The 17,563-nt window shown below is 35.3% G+C and overlaps 1 protein-coding gene across 6 annotated transcripts in view; it reads right to left on the bottom strand.

Moving 5' to 3' along the window:
- The window catches only part of LOC136032881 (DNA-binding protein RFX2-like), a 121,486-nt gene that overhangs the window by 67,118 nt on the left and 36,805 nt on the right, over positions 1-17,563 (bottom strand). The gene's annotated exons all lie outside the window — the stretch shown is intronic.

The raw sequence follows: 17,563 nt of genomic DNA, 5'->3' as shown, positions 1-17,563 counted from the left end.
CTATCTACAAAATATGGAATTTTGCAGTTCTTGCCAAAACACAGATCACGGATGCGGGTTTATTTGTTTTTTTTTTTTTTGTTTTTTTTTTCCAGGGGTGATCGTATCGACTCAGTGATCCTAGAATATCGCAAGATGGCTCATTCTAACGGAAATCAAAAGTTCTAGTGCCCTTTTCAAGTGACCAAAAAATTGGAGGGCAACTAGGCCCACTCCCACGCTCATTTTTTCCCAAAAGTCACCAGATCAAAATTCTGAGATAGCCATTTTATTTACCATAGTCAAAAAACCTATTAATTGTGTCTTTGGGGACGACTTACTCCCCCACAGTCCCCGTGGGAGGGACTGCACGTTACAAACTTCGACTAGTGTTTACATATAGTATTGGTTATTGGGAAGTGTACAGACGTTTTCATAGGGATTTTTTGGTTTGGGGGGGGAGAAGTTGAAGAGGGGTTACGTGGGAGCATCTTTCCATGGAGGAATTTTTCATGAGGGAACAGAATTTCAACGAAGGGGGCGAAGGGTTTTCTAGCATTATTAAAAAAATAATTAAAAATAAATATGAAGAGTTTTTACAGCTGAAAGTAAGGAGCAGCATTAAAACTTAAAACGAACAGAAACTATTACGCATATGAGGGGTTCACCTCCTCATAATACCTGGCTCTTTACGCTAAAGTATTTTTAGTAATTTCAACTATTTCTTCTACGGCCTTTGTGATAAAGGGGTCATTATTAAGGAATCGGGACAGAATTTAAGCTTTAGCGTAAAGAGCGAGATATGGACGAGGGGGTGAGCCCCCTCATATACGTAATAAAAACATAAGAAAATAGAAGTTCGCTACGTAAGTCAATTCGTAAGTTACGTATATTTTTTACTAGTGAAAACGTTCGTAAAAATTAAAAGTTCTAGTTGCCGTTTTAAGTAATCAAAAAATTGGAGGGCAATTAGGCCTCCTCCCCCTCTACTTTTTCCTCAAAATCTTCCGGTTAAAACTATGAGAAAGCCATTTAGCAAAAAAAAAAAAAAAAAAATGCAAATTTGGTCTTAATTATTTATGTGCGGAGAGTCAAAATCAAAACATGCATTAATTCAAAAACCTTCAGAAATTAAATATAAAAATCAGGTTTTTTTTAACTCAAAGTAAGGAACGACATTAAAACTTAAAACGAATAGAAATTATTCCGTATAGTAAAGGGGTTGTCCCCTCCTCTACACTTCGCTCTTTCCACTAATTTTTTTTTATGGTTTAAAAAAGTAGAGTTGTGACAAAGAGTCAAACTTTAGCGTAAAGAGTGAGGTGTTGAAGAGGGGACAACCCCTTTACTATACGAAATAATTTCTGTTCGTTTTAAGTTTTAATGTCGCTCTCTATTTTCAGTTAAAAAACGTGTTTTTTTATTATTTAATTCCTAATAAATCAAATAAATTTCATTTTCTTGATCCAGAAAAAAAAAAGATTAAATAAAAAAATAACGTAGACATGCCAAATCAGAAAAGGCTTTACTTACTTCTTAATATAAATCTATTTTTATACTAACATCTTTATCTTTTAGCACCCATCATTATAATTAATAAGGTTAACCGTCCTACCACCATGCGACTGTTGTGAAAAACACCGCTTTAGTTTTAACTAGAATACTGTATCTACCAATTGTCACAGTCAATTATGATGACAATTTATCTTCCCTATATAAAATTACTTAATCTAGAATACCATCTATACGTACTTGTACCAACTTGGGCATTAAAGTTTCCTAATATAAATAATATTTCTACCTGAGTCTTATCTATCTCTTCCTATAAACTATCAGCGACACCAATCGGGGGGGGGGGGGGTAATGCACTCTCTAAACATTAAAAAACATGTTGTATTTCTATTTCACAGCTATTCCGTATTTTAGTTATTTGTCACATTGAACCAGCAAGACTCACTAACAGCCCATTTTATAGGTCACCATTGAGCTCCATTTTTTGCAGCTATTAAATACCCATCACAACTATCCCCTATTTTAGGTATGTCTGCTCTATGCCGTTCTGTTGTTTTTCTATCTTCAGTAAAGAAAACTAAAAAAAAAAAAAAAAAAAAAAACATCTTACAACCCACAATAGGTTTATGAATTCGCGCCACCTTTAACACTCTGAGAAATATATGTGTCTCTACTGTCTCTCTACAGTCTATTCTATCTCTACAGTCGATTCTACAGGCGCATATTTCGCTATGACATACCTAGCAAATCCGCGGATATTGAAACTTTCAAACGGCAGTTCGTGGTAACGAACTGTAATAAGGAACAACCCGACTCAATAATAACCGAAACTCTAAAAAATGGAATTTTAATACCATTAGTTACATCAGAAGAATCGCCTTTAATGCTGATTTTAAATATATAAGTTTCATCAAGTTTAATCTTATCCATCAAAAGTTACGAGCCTGAGAAAATTTGCCGTATTTTAGAGAATAGGGGGGGGAACCCCTAAAAGTCATATAATCTTAACGAAAATCACAGCATCAGATTCAGTGTATCAGAGAACCCTATTGTAGAAGTTTCAAGCTCCTATCTACAAAAATATGGAATTTTGCATTTTTTGCCAAAACACAGATCACGAATGCGGGTTGTTTTTTTTTTTTTTTGGGGGGGGGTTGTTTTTTTTTCCAGGGGTGGTCGTATCGACTAAGTGGTTCTAGAATATCGCAAGAGGGCTCATTCTAACGGAAATCAAAAGTTCTAGTGCCCTTTTCAAGTGACCAAAAAATTGGAGGGCGCCTAGGCCCACTCCCACGCTCATTTTTTCCCAAAAGCCACCAGATCAAAATTCTGAGATAGCCATTTTATTTACCATAGTCGAAAAACCTATTAATTATGTCTTTGGGGACGACTTACTCCCCCAGTCCCCGTGGGAGGGACTGCACGTTACAAACTTCGACTAGTGTTTAAATATAGTAATGGTTATTGGGAAGTGTACAGACGTTTTCATAGGGATTTTTTGGTTTTTTTTGGGGGGGGGGAGAAGTTGAAGGGGGGTTATGTGGGAGGATCTTTCCATGGAGGAATTCGTCATGGGGGAACAGAATTTCAATGAAGGGGGCGAAAGGTTTTCTAGCATTATTAAAAAAAAATAATGAAAAATAAATATGAAGAGTTTTTTCAGCTGAAAGTAAGGAGCAGCATTAAAACTTAAAACGAACAGAAACTATTACGCATATGAGGGGTTCACCTCCTCGTAATACCTGGCTCTTTACGCTAAAGTATTTTTAGTAATTTCAGCTATTTCTTCTACGGCCTTTGTCATACAGGGGTCATCCTTAAGGAATCGGGACAAAATTTAAGCTTTAGCGTAAAGAGCGAGGTATGGACGAGGGGGTGAGCCCCCTCATATACGTAATAAAAACATACGAAAATAGAAGTTCGCTACGTAAGTCAATTCGTAAGTTACGTATATTTTTTACTAGTGAAAACGTTCATAAAAATTAAAAGTTCTAGTTGCCGTTTTAAGTAATCAAAAAATTGGAGGGCAATTAGGCCTCCTCCCCCTCTACTTTTTCCTCAAAATCTTCCGATTAAAACTATGAGAAAGCCATTTAGCAAAAAAAAAAATATGCAAATTTGGTCTTAATTATTTATGTGCGGAGAGTCAAAATCAAAACATGCATTAATTCAAAAACCTTCAGAAATTAAATATAAAAAATCTGTTTTTTTTAACTCAAAGTAAGGAACGACATTAAAACTTAAAACGAACAGAAATTATTCCGTATAGTAAAGGGGTTGTCCCCTCCTCTACACTTCGCTCTTTACGCCAAATTTTTTTTTATGGTTTAAAAAAGTAGAGTTGTGACAAAGAGTCAAACTTTAGCGTAAAGAGTGAGGTGTCGAAGAGGGGACAACCCCTTTACTATACAAAATAATTTCTGTTCGTTTTAAGTTTTAATGTCACTCCCTATTTTCAGTTAAAAAACTTGTTTTTTTTATTATTTAATTCCTAATAAATTTCATTTTCTTGATCTAGAAAAAAAAAACAGATTAAATAAAAAAATAACGTAGACATGTCAAATCAGAAAAGGATTTACTTACTTGTTAATATAATTCTATTTTTATACTAACATCTTTAATCTTTTAGCACCCATCATTTATTTATGATGTCGTTTTTTTAGCCTTTTTTCTAAGGGGTTAACGAGAGGTGTCAAATTAATTCTCCATTATAAGGAATTGTTTGTATAGCATAAGTATAAGGAATTAGGAATTATTTTGAAGAATTGTTAAATTGAATTTCTTTCGCTTACAAGGTCCCACAAAAAAAAGCATTTAATGTAATTCATTTGTTTAATTGTAGGATGGAAACAAGGGTTTTTTGATTGTATTGGCTGGTGGAATGTATTTTTATTTGGAAGGGTTATGAGACCGGAAGTAGGGCAAATGCAATTTTTTCTCTTCTTCTCTTTTTTAAATTTAATTCCTAGGTTTAAAGCATACTCCAAACAAGCGAAAGCTTAGAGAGAGTTAACTGTTTCGCTGTATTGCTTTCTTTGCTTTCCTTTTAGTAAAACTTTGCTTTCTTTTAAGTAAAACTTTGCTTTCTTTTCTTTTTCCTTATGCATTCTGTCGTGTATTTTCTTGAATAAACTCATTATCAGTCAGTCAAACAAAAAGGAAGGACCGTGAATCTTAAAGTAGAATACAAATAATAAAGAAGACAAAGAAGCAAATTAGCTTCCTATCTAGCTGAAAGACGATGTAAATAAAAGAAATTGAGAATATCAAATTAATATGATTTTTTAGATAACAAACAGGAGAAGGCCCTCTCAAACTCAATTGACTTTTCTTAGTTAATAAACACTAAAGGAAGGTACCTTATTTCTCTGGCATCCGCTTTCAAAATGTTGGAACGCCTTGGAGAACAAAATTCAATCTGGTAACTCTATTAGGTGTCTATTTAGCCCCATTTTCCAGAGTTCTCCTAATATGATTTCTATAGAAAAAAGCAACCAGTTGAAAGGGAGAGATGAAGAAACAATATGTTTACGACAGCACTTAAACTAAAAGTCAATCTGATTTTGACAGACCTCTCTTCTCTTCTAATTGCCACTCAAGATTTCAGCGTAGAATCAAAGAGGGTAAGACCTACCTTCTAATTTAAACGTAAGAACACGGTGATGTTTAAGTTCAATATTGACTTTTAATGTAAGAATCTTGAAAATTTGAAAAATGTTCAGCAGTTAAAAAGTGTCACATAGAATACTTTTGAAAGGGCTTTTTGCATAGATACTTGATAAAGAACTGGCAAGAGAAAGATAGCAACAACACAATATACTCTTTTAAAAGTATTGTTACTTAATATCCTAGGATTCTTTGAAACCTTAGGAGTTTTCGAAAGTGAATCTTTTGATACTGATGAGATTCTCAGTGGCGACCTTGATTTGCAGACTTAAATTTCCGTATCAGTATGAATACATTTCCCAGAATCGCATTTTTGGAAACAACGAAGCATTACTATTTAAATCACATATTTGACCTTTTTACGAAGCGACCAGCATCAAATACTTATGTAGAAATTCGTTTTTTAAGGGGAATGGGGGAATCGAAAAAGGACAAAATGCATGAAAAATAAAGAAAATTATAAGCAACATTGCAAAATCCCTTGTTTTTTTTTTATGGTGTGAGAGCCCAAGGCTTCTCCCTCCGTGTGTAGAATACGGTCGAAGATCTTTTTACATCTGCAATTAGATCTTTTTTTTAAGTCTTCGTGCGTTGCAGAAACTCAGCATCGCAGATATTTATTTAAACCGGCAAGCAACCGTTCTCAATCTCAGTACAAACACCCACCAAGTTGCAGTTGTGGACTAACTCGGTGCAAAAACGATCCAGGTCCTAGCTCAATTGGAAAACGAGCTAAGCATTGAATCGGAGTGAAAACGAGCTAAGCGCAAAGTTGTATATGAACTCGGTACGTCAACGATCTCTACGTCATGACTCAGTGCAGCAGCGATCTAACTCAGGACTTGATACAGAAACGAGCAAAGACTTCACCGCAGAGAGTAATACTTCAGTGATACTGCACACAACGGGTAGTTCAAACTACTAACTGACTCAGTGCAAAAACGAGATAAGGCCAGAAAACTCAGTGTTAAAGCAGGATCAATCATGACTCGAAGTAAAAACAAAACTAAGTTCTGGCCCTGTGTGCAAGTCCTGAATCAGCGTAAAAACAGCCGAATTCCAAGCTGCATGACCTGGTGTAAAAACGAGTTAAGTTGTGATTCGATTTGAAACGAGTTTAAAAAGCAGTTTAAAAACCTGAGTGAGTTCCAAAAGCGATCAACTATCTAGCTGAGGTATTTCTGTGATCATTGAAAAACCATCGAAGTCCACACTGGGGGCAGTGTAGAGACGATCAAGTCCAAGGCCGAGAACTAAGATGACACGTAGCAAAAACAAAAAAAGTACAGACCCAGTGAAAACATGAGTTTAGTCAAAGCAACAGACTCAGTGCATAAACGACCGTTTGATATCACTGTTTATTTTCATTTCAAAGAAAACTTGTTTTTTGAGATATTTCATTAATTGTTACAAAATATTGTCAATTCATCACAAGCATTTTGATCTGTTTCTTACTGATTTTCAAATCGGTTTCCTTTCTCCTTCTGTCTTTCTTCTTATTTATTTTTTTATGGTTTGTGTTTATTTCTGTGTTTGTGCAGTTGCATTGGTGATTTCTTTTTTCATTAAAATTAAATCAGACATAAGTTTACAAATAAAAGCATAGTTTTGGCTTGTTATGCCAGATTCCAGGTTAAATCCTTAATTCAGAATTACTAAGCAATAGAATTGAGCAACTGGGAACATACATCAAACCAAACAAGAAACATGACACAATTAACTGAGAATGTGCATACCTTATTGTGGTATTAAGCGATTTTCACACTGCACACGTAATTCCTAATGCTAATTGGTTCAATTGTATTGCACTAAGTATAATCTTTCACACCTATCTAACAAGTGTTTTCGCACTTGGCTTACGCGAAAGTCCACAAAACCATCAAAAGAAAACTATTCAAAAATTTATGTAGTGGAATGGAGAGGGAGATTCGTGCTTTTTTGAGCATGAAAGGCTTTCTAGGAAACTTTAGTAGTTTATTTTCAATAATTCCTCATCCAGAAATTCTAATTGTTGCAGCTGTATCGACTTCTCCTTACTTTGACACTAAATTCTGAGTAGGGCCAGGGTTAACTTGGCAATTACAAGCCTTACGGACAACATTTGCTCCATAAAATTGTATACCTTAACTTTAAATCTTCAGATGCTAGTGTGAAGGCTCTTAGGCGTAATATGAAAGAACCAATACAGCTGAACTGTGTCGTATATGAAGGATTCAGCCACATTAGTTTGGATTGACGTAATTAGGTTTACATATATGAAATATAAAAGTAGATAAGCTTCCTTTCAAAATTTTGAATTAAATAAGTCAACCACAGAAAACAAAAAAGTTGGAATGGTACGGATCTTATATTAACATTTGAGTTGTCGTATTTATGGATAACTTCCAGTAGTTATTTTTTATTATTGGTGTAGTTGATTAACCGTTAGGTCGTCATTTTCCCTCAGTGGCCCCCTTATGTAACGGTATTTACGCAGCGGACTTACTCTATAAAATGCGAATGAAGAATGAAAATTAATCCTGTGAAACATGCTCACCGAAATGAAAATATATGGATAATATTAGATTTACTTTGTCTCAGGTCATATTAGTCAGACTTTTCCTTAGACGCTAATGTAAATTGGCTTAAAAGAATACGAAATTTTTCTAAATTTAGCATTTTTCAAGCATCTACAACGCATTTTTCAGTCTAGGAAATGAAAACAAATTAGAGAAATGTAACTCAAATACGGATAGAGCCGAATCTCAGCAATCAAAACCTAGCAAATTTATTACATTACGTTGAAACATTAAAACCATAGGACTGAACAGAAATATCATACCAAAAACTTGCAGAGGGAATAAAAACCTTAAGACCATAATCCTAACTGGAACTTTTCACTGAGTGGCTTTGAAAACGTGACAACGTTCAGTTCATAACTTAAGATACCTAGTTCTTAGAACATCCAAAGAAAAATAAAGCAACAAATATGTGCATCATTCATGTCGACGGTAAAAAAAACGAAATGATAAGCCATAAATTATGCTTGAAAATCAATGAATAAAAGGGACAGCCTCTATTTATCAACTGAGTGAAAGAAACATCGAATAATATAGCTAATGAGCTGTTTTTAATGGAGGGGGTTGTGGTGAAACGCTTTATAGTTAGACTCGGTAGCTAGCAGCTTAGTACTTTGAAAAGTTGTCATGGATACACAGGGGAAAACCTTTCCAAGCTTTCAAACATGACACAAAGTCTTTAGCTGTTTTTCAATCAAAGGCATCCAAACGAATATCGGATTACAAAAGATGAAACGCGGATCAGTAATCTGGCTAAGGGAATGAATTAAAATCATCAATAATTGTCTTGGAAGCTTCTTTTTACACGTATTCAGTAGAAGGAAAACACAGAGGCCCGTAAAAATTTAATGATTAAATAACAATTGACTAAGGTGGGAACAGTTTGTAAAACTTTTATTTAATGAAGTGTGCACAAATGTCTATGTATTTGTTTGGCCAGAGTCAACTAAGAAACTATTAATGCCAGAAACGTCTAAATTTTTCAGAACAATCCTGGAGCCATGGGAATAGTTATAGACTATAATAACCCCATTAAATAAACTATAAAAAAAAATCAGAAAGAAAACGATTACCGCCCGACCAAAAAGAGAGCAACATTTGCGAGGGCGAATTTTATCTTGGTTTTCCCCCTGGAATTGTGTCAATTAAATTTCCTTTTAAAATGACAAAAATAAGGGTTTTCCGGTATAGCCACCTTCGGAGGGGGGAAGGTATTCTAAATGGAGGGGTCTGGCTTATTCACACCAGAAAATCCACCCGGAAAATTCTCGCCAAACATAAAATTAAGCAACCAAAGGGAAATGAAGACAAAAAAAGAAAAGTGTATAATTGTACATCAGCTATTGTGAAGGAACGGCAGTGGGTCATTCTTTAGGCGGGGGGGGGGGTGCCATATGTCTAAAAACAACGCATTTCAATGAATAAATTGCCTAGGCCTCCGAGAACCTTGAGATAAGTATAGAAAGGAGCGTGGGGGGATTAATCTCATCTCCCTTAACTTGGACTAAGCCTGAATAAGGATAAGGACATGCCTTTTTAGGTTATGGCAGAAAAATGTTCCCGTTATTTATTTTAAGCTTCACTGGACTAAACAAGTTTGCTTCATGTTTCATAGAAAAATATATACAATAAGTGCATAAACTGTTAAGGCCGTGGATCATTTTGCTGGCGGGGGGGAGTGTCTCAAAGAGTGCATTTTAGGGCCAAAGCACCCTAACTCTCATTGAACCTTCATATAAATATATAATTAATTCTAAGGACGGGGGAGGTAGATATTGATATCTAATCAATCTTGATTTCCAGACATATTTTCGGTCTATGCCTTTATTATGAAAGTAAAGAGCACCATAAAACCCTAAAACAAGCTGAACTTGTTCCGTATAGGAGAGGATGCCCCGTCCTCAACTCCTCCCCCTCGTGGCTGCATAAACTTCGGGGAATACATATCCAATAGAAAATTAAGCGTTCTATGGCCTATTTTCAAACAGTTCGTGGTAACGAACTGTAGTAAGGAGCGATCCGGCTCAATAGTAACCAAAACTCTAAAAAATTGAGTTTTGATATCAACAGCTACATCAAAAGAATCGCATTTTAATGCTGATTTTAAATATATAAGTTTCATCAAGTTTAGTCTTACCCATCAAAAGTTACGAGCCTGAGAAAATTTACCTTATTTAGGAAAATAGGGGGAAACACCCCCTAAAAGTCGTAGGATCTTAACGAAAATGACACCATCAGATTCAGCGTATCAGAGAACCCTACTGTAGAAGTTTCAAGCTCCTATCTATAAAAATGTGGAATTTTGTATTTTTTGCCAGAAGACAAATCACGGGTGCGTGTTTATTTGTTTGTTTTTTTTTTTGTTTTTTTTTTTCTTTTCCCCAGGGGTCATCGTATCGACCAAGTGGTCCTAGAATGTCGCAAGAGGGCTCATTCTAACGGAAATGAAAAGTTCTAGTGCCCTTTTTAAGTGACCGAAAAAATTGGAGGGCATCTAGGCCCCCTCCCACGCTCATTTTTTCCCCAAAGTCAACGGATCAAAATTTTGAGATAGCCATTTTGTTCAGCATAGTCGAAAACCATAATAACTATGTCTTTGTGGATGACTTACTCCCCCACAGTTCCTGGGGGAGGGGCTGCAAGTTACAAACTTCGACCAGTGTTTACATATAATAATGGTTATAGGGAAGTGTACAGACGTTTTCAGGGGGATTTTTTTGGTTTTAGGGGTAGGGTTGAGGGGAGGGGGCTATGTGGGAGGATCTTTCCTTGGAGAAATATGTCATGGAGGAAGAAAAATTCAATGAAAAGGGCGCAGGGCGCAGGACGAATCTGGTCACGTTAGAAAAAAACGTCAAATTCAGAGCTTAATATACAATGCTGGGTGTTCGGAGCCTCTCTATTATGGAGTATAATTTGAAAATAACGCAACTATACGAGCGATAAAACATATATACCACAACCATAACTCAACTAACGAAAGAACTGCTAAGAGGTAACACAACTATAAAGCGAAAACAGGTGAAAACTAATGGGAAAATAAACGAACTAAGAGGTGGAAGGGGCCCAGAGAAAAAATATAATCCTTTTCCAATTTTGAGCCTAACTTCCGCAAATGAGTAATAATGTCAGAAGCCCCGAAATACCGAATTATTTTCTTTTTCCTATAAGACCGGGGTAGATGAAACAAACTTACAATAGCGGAAATATAATATACACAATTCAGCCAGATCTTGTCTTTTTTTCAGGATAGGTGAAATACCAGATAGGAAAAGTATTGAATGGTCGCAAAAACTAGTGTATAGCAATGCAAGCGCTTTTCGATAATAATAACCACGATTAGCTACTATTTTACCATAACCCGCTTTTAGTTTTCTTTAATATGCCGTACAATATTGATCCGGAAAGCTAGTAGATTCCAATAAATATGAATGCTTGACCGCCACAAATCAGAGACATAATGGATGGAGAAGTTAGAACGCGGATTTCAAATGGGCATAGACTTTGCATTAAAGACTAGTTACTCACACTTATCAATATTCAATGACAGACCAACAGTTTTGAAATGTTTTGAAATAGATGATACGGAATTCGAGAGGCTAAATCTAGAACGGCTAGATCTAGAAGTATATCATCCGCATATGCAATACAAAGACATTTGCCAAATTACAAAAAAGAAAGGGCATAATTTTGTATAACACACTGCGATACAAATACTGAAAAGATACGGGGAAAGAACACCACCATGAAGCACTTCCAAGCGGGTTGGAATATTCCCATAACAATTAGAGTGAAACTTAACCGAATATGGGAATCAAACAGTTCGTGGTAACGAACTGTAGTAAGGAGCGACCCGGCTCAATAGTAAACGAAACTCTAAAAGACGTAATTTCGATGCTAAAAGAAATATCAAAAGAATCGGATTTTTATGCTGATTTTAGATATATACATTTCATCAAATTTAGTCTTTGTCATCAAAAGTTACGAGCCTGAGAAATTTGCCTTATTTTGGAAAATAGGGGAAAAAATCGCACCATCGCATTCAGAGTATCAGAGAACCCTTTAGAAAAAATTTCAAGGTCCAATCTACAAAAATGTGGAATTTCGTATTTTTTGCCAGAAGACAAATCACGGGTGCGTGTTTATTTGTTGTTTTTTTTTGTTGTTTTTTTTTTCCCAGGGGTCATCGTATCGACCAAGTGGTCCTAGAGTGTTGCAAGAGGGCTCATTCTGACGAAAATAAAAAGTTCTAGTTCCCTTTTTAAGTGACCAAAAAATTAGAGGGCACCTAGGCCCCTTCCCACGCTCGTTTTTTCCTAAAGTCAACGGATCAAAATTTTGAGATAGCCATTTTGTTCCGCATAGTCGAAAACCATAATAACTATGTCTTTGGGGATGACTTACCCCCCACAGTCCCTGGGGGAGGGCTGCAAGTTACAAACTTTGACCAATGTTTACATACAGTAATAGTTACTGGGAAGTGTACCGACGTTATCAAGAGGATTTTTTGGTTTGGGTGTGGGGTTCAGGGGAGGGGGCTATATGGGAGGATCTTTCCTTGGAGGAATATTTCTTGGGGGAAGAGAAATTCAATGAAAAGGGCGCAGGACTTTCTAGCATTACTATAAAAAAAACAATGAAAATATAAACATGAAAAAGTTTTTTCAATTGAAAGTAAGGAGAAGCATTAAAACTTAAAATAAACAGAGATTATTACGCATATGAGGGGTTCTAAAAATACTTTTAGCATAAAGAGCGAGGTATTTAGGAGGAGATAAATACTTCGCTGTTTATGCTAAAAAAAAATTAAGTAATTTCAACTATTTATTCTACGGCCTTTCTGATTCAGGGGTCATTCTTAAAGAATTGGGACAAAACAAGATTTAGTGTGAAGAGCAAGGTATTAACGAGGGGACCAATCCTCTCATATATATATAATCAAAAATATAAGAATGTAAAAGTTTGTTACGTAAGTTAATTCTTAAGTTACGTAAAATGTTTACTAATAAAAACGTTCGTTAATAAATTAAAAGATCTAGTTGCCTTTTTAAGTAACCGAAAAATTGGAGGGCAACTAAGCCTCCTTCCCCACCCCTTATTTCTCAAAATCGTCTGATCAAAACTAAGAGAAAGCCATTTAGCCAAAAAAAGAATTAATATGCAAATTTCATTTTAATAATTTATGTACGGAGAGCCAAAATCAGACATGCATTAATTCAAAAACTTTCAGAAATTAAATAAAAAAAACAAGTTTTTTGAAATGAAAGTAAGGAGCGACATTAAAACTTAAAACGAACAGAAATTACTCCGTATATGAAAGGGGCTTTTCCTCCTCGACACCCCGCTCCTTGCGCTAAAGTTTGATTCTTTCTCGCAACTCTACTTTTTAAAACAATAAAAAACTTTAGCGTAAGGAGCGGGGTGTCGAGGAGGAAAAGCCCCTTTCATATACGGAGTAATTTCTGTTCGTTTTAAGTTTTAATGTCGCTCCTTACTTTCATTTCAAAAAACTTGTTTTTTTTATTTAATAAAAGTCAAAAGCGATGGAAGAGCTAACTGTCCCTATCCTAAAAGCCCTTTTGATATATGGTCCTTTTGTAACCCCTTAGGATATCTAATCAACATTTCGAGGTTCTTTTTAAAGGCCATCAGCTACTGGAGGGCAATCAGCCTCCCTCTCAAGTTCTTTTCCGCTACCCAGCCCTCCCCTAACCCCCTACTATATCGAATCAACTTTGGGATGTCAGTTCTGTTCAAAACTTCAATATGTCAAATTGCCTTCAGGATTGATATCACCTCAACAGCCCCAATATTAAACTTTATCAAACAGTTTGTGGTAACGAACTGTAGTAAGGAGCGAACCGGCTCAATAGTAACCGAAACTCTAAAAAATGGAATTTTGATACCAATAGTTACATGAATAGAATCGCATTTTAATGCTGATTTCAAATATATAAGTTTCATCAAGATTAGTTATACTCATCAAAAGTTACGAGCCTGAGAAAATTTACCTCATTTCAAAAAAAGGGGAACACACCCCCTAAAAGTCATAATATCTTAACGAAAATCGCACCATCAGATTCAGCGTATCAGAGAACCTTATTGTAGAAGTTTCAAGCTCCTTTATACAAAAATGTGGAATTTCGCATTTTTGCCTGAAGACAAATCACGAATGCGTGTTTATTTGTTTGTTTTTTTCCCCAGGGGTGACGTATCGACTGAGTGGTCCTAGAATGTCGCAAGAGGGCTCATTTTAACGGAAATTAAAAGTTATAGTGCCCTTTTTAAGTGACCAAACAAATTGGAAGGCACCAAGACCTCCTCCCACAATCATTTTTTCCCCAAAGTCACCGGATCAAAATTCTGAGATAGCCATTTTATTCACCATAGTCGAAAAACCTAATAACTATGTCTTTAGGGACGACTTACTCCCCCGCAGTCCCCGTGGGAAAGGCTGCAAGTTACAAACTTTGACCTGTGTTTACATATAGTAATGGTTACTGGGAAGTGTACAGACATTTTCAGGGGGATTTTTTTTAGGGGGTAGAGTTGAGGGGGGTTTTACATGATAGGATATTTCCATGGGGGAAGAAAATTTCAATGAAGGGGGCGCAGGATTTTATAGCATTATTTGAAAAAACGATGTAAAAATAAATATGACAATTTTTTCTACTGAAAGTAAGGAGCAGCATCAAAACTTAAAACGATCAGAAATTATTACGCATATGAGGGGTTTATCTCCTCGTAATACTTCAATATTTACGCCATAGTATTTTTAGTAATTTCAACTGTTTATTCCACGGCCTTTGGGATTCAGAGGTCTTCTTAAGGAATTGGGACAAAATTTAAGCTGTAGTGTAAAGAGCGAGGTATCGACGAGGGGTGAACCCCCTCATATACGCAAGAAAAACATACGAATATAGAAGGTCGTTACATAAGTTAATCCGTAAGTGACGTATATTTTCTACCAATGAAATTGTTTCTAAACAATTAAAAGGTCTAGTTGCATTCTTAAGTAATCGAAAAATTGGAGGGCAACAAGGTCTCCTCCCTCACTCCTTTTTTCTCAAAATCTTCCTCTTAATTGCAATTAATTAATATGCAAATTTCGTTTTAATTATTTATGTGCGGAGAGCCAAGATCAAAACATGCATTAATTCAAAAACCTCCAGAAATTAAATAAAAAAAAACAAGTTTTTTAAATGAAATAAGGAGCAACATTAAAACTTACAACGACAGAAATTACTCCGTATATGAAAGTGGCTTTTCCTCCTCAACGCCCCGCTCTTTACGATAAAGTTTCTGACTGTTTTAAAAAGTAGAGTTAAGAGAAAGAGTCAAACTTTAGCGGAAAGAGCGGGGCGTTGAGGAGGAAAAGCCCCTTTCATATGCGGAGTAATTTCTGTCCGTTCTAAGTTTTAATATTGCTCCTTACTTTCATCTAAAAAAAACTTGTTTTTTTTATTTAATCTCACCCTGTTATGATAATTAAACCGCTAGAAACACTAAAATATAAAATAAAATGTAAAACTGAATGCTATAAGGTATTTCACACCGCATATTCCGCCTATGTTTCGGGATACTGTACTAGTAGAGCGTTAACAATTCCTTCTTTTCTTCATCATATTATTCTTTGTCATACTTTTTCTGTGGCTCCTCAATTTTGTAAGTAAAGGAATTTTCTATAAGGGGGGGAGGGATTATCTGGTGTGACTATTCAGCGGGAGGAATTTCCGGGGGAGTTTCCGCGGGGAGGGGGTATAGATGCTTTATTGTTGAGAGAAAAACCGTGTGGTCTTAGGAAGAAAACGATCATCCACTACTGGGGTGGGGTGGGGGGTGGAATAACGTATTTATTGTTCTTTAAAAGTATATAAATATGTCATCACTCATATGAATTTTGTTTCCAAAATTAATGCTCTAAACCAATTTTATCAAACTCATAACCTATCCAGATCGTTTTTTTTCAGGCCAGAAAATCCCAGGGTACCGGTTTAAAAAAGTAAAATAAAATATGGAGCCGTTTTCAAGAAAAATTTATAAATATATACATACATACATACACAGTTGTTCGTTTTTTAGAGTGTCTTGGATTAGATTCCTAATTGTTTTTTTTTGTTTTGTTTTTCATCATGGTTTTGTCCCCTTCTATATAATCATTTTCGGATAAATTCACTGTTTTTATAAATGTGATGCACTCATTTTTTAAAGCATGTCCCGAGAAGTTATTTTGTCAAGCATTTTGATTCAAAAGAGAATAGAGGTCATCCAGTTCATGGTTTGCAATGACATTCTTAGTAGATCACTAAATCCATACCCCAACGTACGGCGTAATGTTGTCAAAATCCTTTGTGGGGGGGGGGGGTAAAAGCTGTAGCCAATTTTCCCAATTCAAGTGAAAATGACAGAGAAAACTGAAAAAACGAGCCATGTAGGAATGAAAAAGGAAAAGATATACTAAAGGAAACTGACCTGTTTCACTGTATGCTTGAATTAGGCAGGCTTATCTTAGTTTTGACATCATTTTTGGAGAAACTAAATTTCATCTGGGGGGACTGGGGCCTGAGGGGAAAATGTGGTCTGGAAGATGCAGTTGCCCCCTCTCTCCCATAGGAAATTACGCTCCTGACCCCAGCCCCTGGCCACTTAATGGTTGGAGAAGTGTAGGCATGTGGTTCTGAAGCCACTCAAAGTTGTATATTAAAATAAGGATGACTTATTGTTACAGGCTACTTACTTATTCAAATTATTTACTTGACAATTCTACGGTAATAGTATCTCCATACGTAAGATTGTGCATCCGAAGAGGAAGAAAGACAAATGAAAACAGTTCTGTAGGAGAATTCAGGTAATTCTTCTCAAAATTTTTTAAATGAAAATAAACTTAGTTTATAATACCATTTATCGTACCAACGCAAGAAATTATCTTTTTTGAAATTTTGATCCATTTGTAAGTAATGAATGGCTTTTCTATTTAGGGACAGGTCAAATAACTCCCTAAGTCTAAAGCCTCATTTCTGTTGAGCTAACAAAATTTTCCACAAGCATTTTTTAAAACGAAAAATTAATGGCCTGTTTCTACTACAAAATAAAAAATAAAATAAAAAGAAACGACACTATTTTCCCAACTGGTTAAAAATTATACATAAAAAATATGTTTTGAATTGAAACTAAGGAGCAACATTAAAACTTAAAACGAACAGAAATTATTCCGTAAAATAAAAAATATCATGGTAGGGTAGTTTCTGAGTTAATTTCTAACCAAAAACGCGAAAACATTAATTTAAAAGAACAAAGTTTTTCCGAGGGAAGTAAAGAGGGAAGCTGAAACTTAAAACAAACAAAAATCATTCCTTCACAGCCTATCTAACATATAGCAATAAAACTAGTGCAAATAAATCAACTGATGATATTTACCTATGTTCGTACGATTACAGAAAACTAGTGCTTTACTAAAAACACAAAACAATATAGGAGTTTTGGTACGGTAAAAGTGAGCCATTTAAGGACACTTTTAATAGTAAAAAAGTAAAGCCTTTTTATATTTTTGCTTTATTTATTTTTTTCATTTAATTTGGCATCACTTATGCACAATGAGCTCAGTTCAATGGCTGACTGGTCGTTTTGGATCTGAAATGGACATTTCATGATTATTTTGTAGACATGTTCGAAGTGAAGGAATCTTAGTAAAGACTATGGACACGGTTTAAAATTTGTATTACAACTTGAAATAATCCGTTTTATAGAAAGAAATAACTGGATTTACAGAGTGCATATATCAGTTGATATGTTCTTCATTTCGAGTAATATCAGGTGACACCAACATGCTACCTGATAAATCAATCCAT

Source organism: Artemia franciscana, chromosome 11 (genome assembly GCF_032884065.1).
Source record: "Artemia franciscana chromosome 11, ASM3288406v1, whole genome shotgun sequence".
In the NCBI taxonomy this organism is placed as follows: Eukaryota; Metazoa; Arthropoda; class Branchiopoda; order Anostraca; family Artemiidae; genus Artemia; species Artemia franciscana.
This window is presented reverse-complemented; position numbering and strand designations above follow the sequence as displayed.